This window comes from Castor canadensis, chromosome 14, assembly GCF_047511655.1.
Source record: "Castor canadensis chromosome 14, mCasCan1.hap1v2, whole genome shotgun sequence".
In the NCBI taxonomy this organism is placed as follows: domain Eukaryota; kingdom Metazoa; phylum Chordata; class Mammalia; order Rodentia; family Castoridae; genus Castor; species Castor canadensis.
The window spans coordinates 36,273,726-36,281,025 of NC_133399.1; positions in this window are offsets into that span (position 1 = coordinate 36,273,726).

Below are 7,300 nucleotides of genomic sequence, written 5' to 3' on the forward strand. Positions count from 1 at the left end.
CTGATCTCTGCCTCCTGAGTAGCTAGGATTACAGGTGTGAGCCACCGGCACTCGGCCCTAAATACTTTGTGTGTGTGTGTGTGTGTGTGTGTGTGTGTGTGTGCGCGCGCAAGCGCGTGTGGTGCTAGGAATCGAACCTAACGATCTTGTGCATGCTACTCAAGCACTCTACCACTGAGCTACATCCCCAGCTGTTCCTGTGTAGTTTTTTCTTTTTTCTTTTTTTGGTGGGACTGGGGTTTGAACTCAAGGCTTACACACTTGGAAAGCAGTTGCTCTACCGCTTGAGCCACACCTCCAGTCCATTTTGCTCTGCTTATTTTGAAGATGAGGGTGAACTATTTGCCCAGACTAGCCTCAAACTTCCATTTTCCCAGTCTCAGCCTCCCAGATAGCTAGGATTACAGATGTGAGCCGCTGGTGCCCGGCTCTTGTGTACTTTAAGTCAACTGTCGATGACTTATAATACCCAATATAATGTCAGTCCCATGTAAATAGTCGTTATACTTTATTGTTTAGGAAAAAAGTTTGTTCACAGTATAGACATCATTTTTTTTATTGAAGTACTGAGGTTTGAACTCAGTGCCTACACCTTGAGCCACTTTTTTGTGAAGAGTTTTTTCCAAGATAGGGTCTCAAGAGCTATTAGCCTGGCCTGGCTTTGAACTTCATTTCTCCTGAGTAGCTAGGATTACAGACGCGAGCCACCAGCACCCGGGTTTGCAGATGTTTTTAATGTGAGGTTGGTTGGATGTTCAGATTTGGAAATCACAGATAGAGAAGGATGGCTTGTACCAAAATTATTTAGTTCACTTTTTTTTTTTTGAGAGCAAGAAAGTCTCCCTATATATCCCTGGCTGGCCTGGAACTTGCCATTCTCCCGCCTCAGTTTCCCAAGTGCTGGGATTACAGGCTCTAACCACCATGTTTAAATGTTTTGTAACGACAGAGGTAGTATGGGAAGGTGACCAGGAAGTAGTGAAGAGGTCAGGTAGAGATGAATCAATTTGGATTCTAATACACATGTGCGTGGAAGCAACGCTAGGAATCTCTCTGTATAGCTATCCTTATCTCAACTAGCAAAAATGCTTTGTCTTTCTTATTATTGCTTATGTCTTCTCCTCAACAAAATTGGAGAAGTAGTGAGGGGGGTGGGGGAAGAAATGTCCCAAACAATATATGCACATATGAATAAATGAATAATAAAACACAGATGTTTTGTCATGGAAAAATTTAAACATATATAAAGCCAGATTAGTTTAATGAGCCCCATGTGCTCATTGTGCAGTGTCAACAGACCAATCTGGTTCCATTTGTACACCTCTTTCCTTTTGGTAAATCCCTGACATACTCCACCTCCAAGATACTCAGGACGCCTCTCTAAAATATCAAGATGCTTTTGGTAACACAACCTCAATGCTACTGTCACAACTAAAGAAATGAATAATTTCTCCTAGCCAATGTTCACATTTCCCTGATTGTTTATAAAATATTTCCTGATTAGTTTGAATTAATACCAAACACAGTCGATTTGTTCCTATTGGCCAGTGCATCTCTATAGTCTTTTAGCATACAGATTCTCTCTGAATTTATTTTTCTGGTGGGGTTGGAGTTTGAATTTAGGTCCTCAAACTTGCAAGGCCAGCAAGCTAGCACTTGAATCACATCTGTAGCCCTTTATTGCTTCACTTGTTTTTGAGACAGGGTCTCTTGTTCTTGCATGGACAGTCTGGACCACTATTTTCCTACTTAGAGTCCCCAGATAGCTGAGATTACAGGCATGAGCCACTAAGACTGGGTTTTTTTTTAATTACTTTTTTTGGTTCTGGACATGGAACCCAGAGCCTTGCACATGCTAAGCTGCACACTCTACACTGAGCTGCACCCCCATCCTCATCCCCTGGTTCTTATTATGTTCATGATGTTGAGCAACCATCACCAAATCTAATTGCAGTTTTCCTCCATCCTCAAAAGAAAACTCTTATCTATTGAGCAGTACTCCTCATTTGCTCCTTTCCACTCCCCAGCAACCATTGATTGGCTTTCTGTCTCTAGGGTCTTATGGTGTCACTTAACATGTCCCTTTGTCCTTTGCATTTCCTGCAACCTAATAGTTAGATGTAAAGGCTTGATTAGATTTAGCATTGAACACTTCATAGGTAAAGAACCTGATACTTGGAGGCACATGTCAGTCAACCTGTCTCTGTGTTGTTAGCAACTGCCAATAAGCCATTTCCTAGGTTCATAATCCCCCAGAGCTTACAAAATAATGATATTCAAACTGTATCCCTTCTTCATTTATTTCTGCAATCCTTCTATAAAGAGAAATTTCTCCTCACTTACTATGTGGTTGACCATAAGGTACACAGTATATAGAAGTCAGCATGAGGCTGGACGTGGGGACACATGTCTGTAATGCCAAGACTGGGGAGGATCATGAGTTCCAGGCCAGCCTGGGCTACATGAGGAGACCCTGACTCAAAACAAACAACAAAAACAAAAAGGCAGGTGAGGTGGCTCATGCCTAATCCCAGCTACTCAGGAGGCAAAGATCAGGAAGATTGAGATTTGGGGACAGCCCAGACAAAAAGTTGAGATGGGTTGAGACCCCATAACATAAAGCCATGTGCTGGTGGCTCATGCCTGTAATCCTAGCTGCTAAGGAGGCAGAGATCAGGAGGATCGTGGTTTGAAGCCAGCTCAGGCAAGTAGTTTGAGACCCTCTCTTAAAAAAACCCTTCACAAAAAAGGACTGGTGGAGTGACTCAAGGTGTAGGCCCTGAGTTCAAACCCCAGTACTGCAAAAAAAAGAGCTGTCAGAGTAACAAGTGGTAGAGCGCCTGCCTAGCAAGCATGAAGCCCTGAGTTCAAACTCCAGTTCTACGAAAAGCAAAAACAAAACAAAAAACCTAAAGCAAAAGAGTGGCTGCCTAGCAAGTGTGAGGCCCTGAGTTCAAACCCTACTATTGCCAAAAAAAAGTAAAACAGAGAAATAGAAGTTAGAAATGGGCTGGGATAAAGGGACTGGAATAAACTTTAGTGTTGGATTAAAATTAGAGGTATTTATGTTCAACTCGTTTTTTTTGTACTGGGATTTGAACTCAGGGCCTACACCTTGAGCCACTCCAGCAGTCCTTTTCTGTGAAGAGTTTTTTCAAGATAGGGTCTGGTGACCTATTTGCCTTGGTTGGCTTCGAACCACCATCCTCCTGATCTCTGACTCCTGAGTACTTAGGATTACAGGAATGAGCTATGAGCACCCAGCTTTGTTTTATTTTGTTTGCAGTGCTGAGATGGAACCCAGCATTTGAGACAAGTGCTCTGCCACTGAACTATATCCCTTGTCTCACTCATGAGTTGGTTTTTTTGGTGGTACTGGAGGTTTTTTTTTGTGGTACTAGGGATTGAACTCAGGGCCTTGTGCATGCTAGGCAAACACTAAACCACTGACCTATATCCCAACCTGGTTCTAGAGTTTGAACTCAGGGCTTCACATTGCTAGGCAGGCACTCTACCACGTGAGCCAGTTGGTCAGCCCTCCCTCATGGTTTTAAAGGTGGTTGGATGGATAGGTATTTATATGAATGTCTCTATTTAAGCAATGTATGCATTTGTATTGCAATAAGTAAGCCAAGAATTAATGTCATCATGGTAGCAACCACCACACTTAGTGCTCTGATTTTGATTTCTAAATATTGTTTCCCACTAAAAGGAATCAGAAACTGGTGAAGTGGCTCAAGTGATAGAGCAAGCCCTGAGATCAAGCCATAGTACCGCCCCAAACAAAAACGAATAAATAGGTAAATAAACAAACAAACAAACAAATGTAACCAGGCCTCCTGGGAGAAATGGTTGGTTCCAGAATAGGGGCAGGGAAAGAATCCAAGTCATCCTGAAACGTCTTGTTGAGCTAGTAAGGAAGGATGTGCTCACAGATGGAATCAGAAAAATCACCCTTGGGCAGCCATCATAATAATAAGTGATTCAGGCAAGAATCCTCCATGGATATTAAATTGGTGGGCAAATATTTGTGGCGAAACACGATGTTTAATTAGTTTCAAAATCTCTTTTTTTTTTTTGATAGTACTGGAGTTTCAACTCAGGGCCTCACGTTTGCAGAGCAAGTGCTCTACCATTTGAGATTTGAGTCATTCCGAGCACTGTTTTGTGATGGGTTTTTTTTTTTTTTTTTTTTGAGATAGGGTGTCCTGAATTATTTGCCCAGAATGGCTTTGAACCTTGATCCTCCTGATCTCTGCCTCCTGAATAGGATTACAAGCTTGAGCCACCAGTACTAGCTTCAAGATATCTTTTTAGGGCTGGTGGAGTGGTTCAAGTGGTAGAGTGCCTACCTCACAAGCGTGAGGCCCTGAGTTCAAACCCCAATAAGGTAAAAAAAGAGAGAGATACACCTTTTTATTTATTTATTTGGCAGCACTGGGATTTGAGATAATGGTCTCTGGCTTGCTAGGCAAGTGCTTTAGCACTTGGGCCACACCCCATGGCCCCATAAAGCATTTGTTGATTCCTGCAGCACATTGACCCTGGCAGGATAGTCTGGCAGACAGTATTTCAACAAAGTTAACAGAATCAGTAATGGAAGAAATCAACATTGTATCCATCCTGAGAACACAATACTGTTTCTGTGTTCCCTGATACAAATGCATAATGGCTGAGGACATTTTAGACAAAATCTAAATGGAGGGACTTTCTGCAAAATGAGGATACCATAATTTCCAAAAGTGTCAAGGTCATAAAGACAAGGAAAGATTGAGGAACTATTCTAGACAGAAGGAGAATAAGGGAGAGTGGTTAAGAAAGAATAATATAGCCCGGCATGGTGCTCAAGCCTGTAATCCTAACTACATGGGATGTAGAGATGGAGGATCCTAGTTCAAGGCTAGCCAAGGCAACAAAGTTCCCCAGACCCCATTTCAATCAATGGCTGGGAGTGGTGGCCCATGTCTCTCATCCCAGCTATGCAGAGAAGCACAAATAGGAGGGAGGGCTGCAGTCCAGGCCGGCCCAGGGAATAAAGTGAAAACCCCATCTCATAAATAACCAAGGGAAGCCCGGCACTGGTGGCTCATGCCTATAATTCTAGCTACTCAAGAGATCAGGAGGATCACAGTTTGAAGCCAGTTGGGGCAGATAGTGCTTGAGTCTGTATTTCAAAAAAAAAAAACCTTCACAAAAAAGGGCTGGTGGAGTGACTCAAGGTGTAGGGCTTTGGTTCAAACCCCATTACTGTTAAAAAAAAAATGAGGTGTTTGATCTATTACAATCAATAGTATTTGGAGGGACTGGGGTTTGAACTCAGGGCCTCACGCTTGCTAGGTAGATGCTCTACCCCAGAAACCATGTCTCCATCCCTTTTGCCCTTTAGTTATTTTTCAGATAGTGCCTCAAGTTTTTACTGGAGCATATGCTTCCTGAATAGTTGGGGTACAGATATGCCCCACCTAATCCAGCTGGTTGGCTGAGATGGAGTCTAAGTAAATGTTTCGTCCTGGTTGGCGTAGTTGAAGAGCCTCCTGATCTCTACATCCCGCAAAAGCTGGAATTCCAGCCATAGCCACACTGTGCCTGGCCCATCAATATCCATATCAAAGTCCAAACTGACCCATTTAAGGGCCACAGGAAAGTCTAGTTTGTCTTTTTTTCTCAGACAGGGTCTTGTTGTGTAGACTGGAATGGCCTGAAACTTGAGATCTTCTTGCCTCAATTGTTGCTCAAAATTCCAGTTTTTTTTTTGTGGTATTGGGGCTTGACCTCAGGGCCTTCACCTTGAGCCACTCCACTAGCCCAATTTTTTTGTGATAGGGTTTTTCGAGATAAGGTCTCTCGAATATTTGTCCGGGCTGGCTTCGAACTGCGATCCTCCTGATCTCTGCTGCCTGAGTAGCTAGCATTACATATGCTTCACTTTTATTTCTTTCTCTTTTTTTTTTCTTCTGCTGCTAGGGACTGCCAACCTCCCCCACCCACAAAAAAAATCCTGAGGTTACTGACTTGACCTATACATGCAACAAATGCAGGGTAGGAGGGGGAAAGAATACAGGCAATTTTGTGTCCTACTTCAGGATCTTTGCCTGTTTCCAGATGCTCTACCTAGCACTCTTTCACTCTTTCTTTTCCCGGGTACCCTTTGCTCTTATCTTAGATGTCAGCTCAATTTCTTCTTCTTTGAGGAAATATATCCCAACTTCCCAAATCATTCCATGTTCTTATAACATGATATCCTTCCATTACTACAAGGTATCACATTTGTTTTCCATTTGTTTTTTGTGGTACTGGGGACTGAACCCAAGGCAAACGCTCTACCATTTCAGCCATGGCTCTACCCTAAGATATCACATCTGTAATTAATTGTTTACTTTAGGGATTTTAAGCCCTGTGCTGTGGCTCATGCCTGTAATCCCAGCTACTCTAGGAGGCAGAGATCTGGAGGATCGAGGTTGGAAGCCACCAGTTCAGGGCAAATAGTTAGGGAGACCCTAATCTCGAAAAAAACCCATCACAAGAAAAGTGCTGACAGAGTAGCTCAAGGGTAAGAGGGCTTGCCTAGCAAACTTGAGGGTCCTGAGTTCAAACTCCAGTACTGCCAAAGAAAAGAAAAAAACAAAGAAATAAATGTTTTGGTCTTACAAATAATAAGAAATTGGGGTTGGAGGTGTAGCTCTGTGGTAGTGTGCTTGCCTAGCATGTGGGGTCCTGGGTGCAATCTTCAGCAACTCTAATAATAATAATAATGAAAACCAGGCATGTCACTCATGCCTATAGTCCAGCACTGGGAGGCTGCGGCAGGAGGATATGGAATTTTTAAAAATTTTTTATTATTCATATGTGCATACAAAGCTTGGGTCATTTCTCCTCCCTTTCCCCACCCTCTCCCTTACCACCCACTCCACCCCCTCCCTCTCCCCCTTACCCCCTCAATACCCAGCAGAAACTATTTTGCCCTTATCTCTAATTTTGTTGAAGAGAGAGTATAAGCAATAATAATAGGAAGGAACAAGGATTTTTGCTAGTTAAGATAAGGACAGCTATACAGGGAGTTGACTCACATTGATTTCCTGTGCATGTGTGTTACCTTCTAGGTTAATTCTTCTTGATCTAACCTTTTCTCTAGTTCCTGGTCCCCTTCTCCTATTGGCCTCAGTTGCTTTTAAGGTATTTGCTTTAGTTTCTCTGCGTTGAGGGCAACAAATGCTAGCTAGTTTTTTAGGTGTCTTACCTATCCTTGTATCTCCCTTGTGTGCTCTCGCTTTTATCTTGTGATCAAAGTTCAATCCTCTTG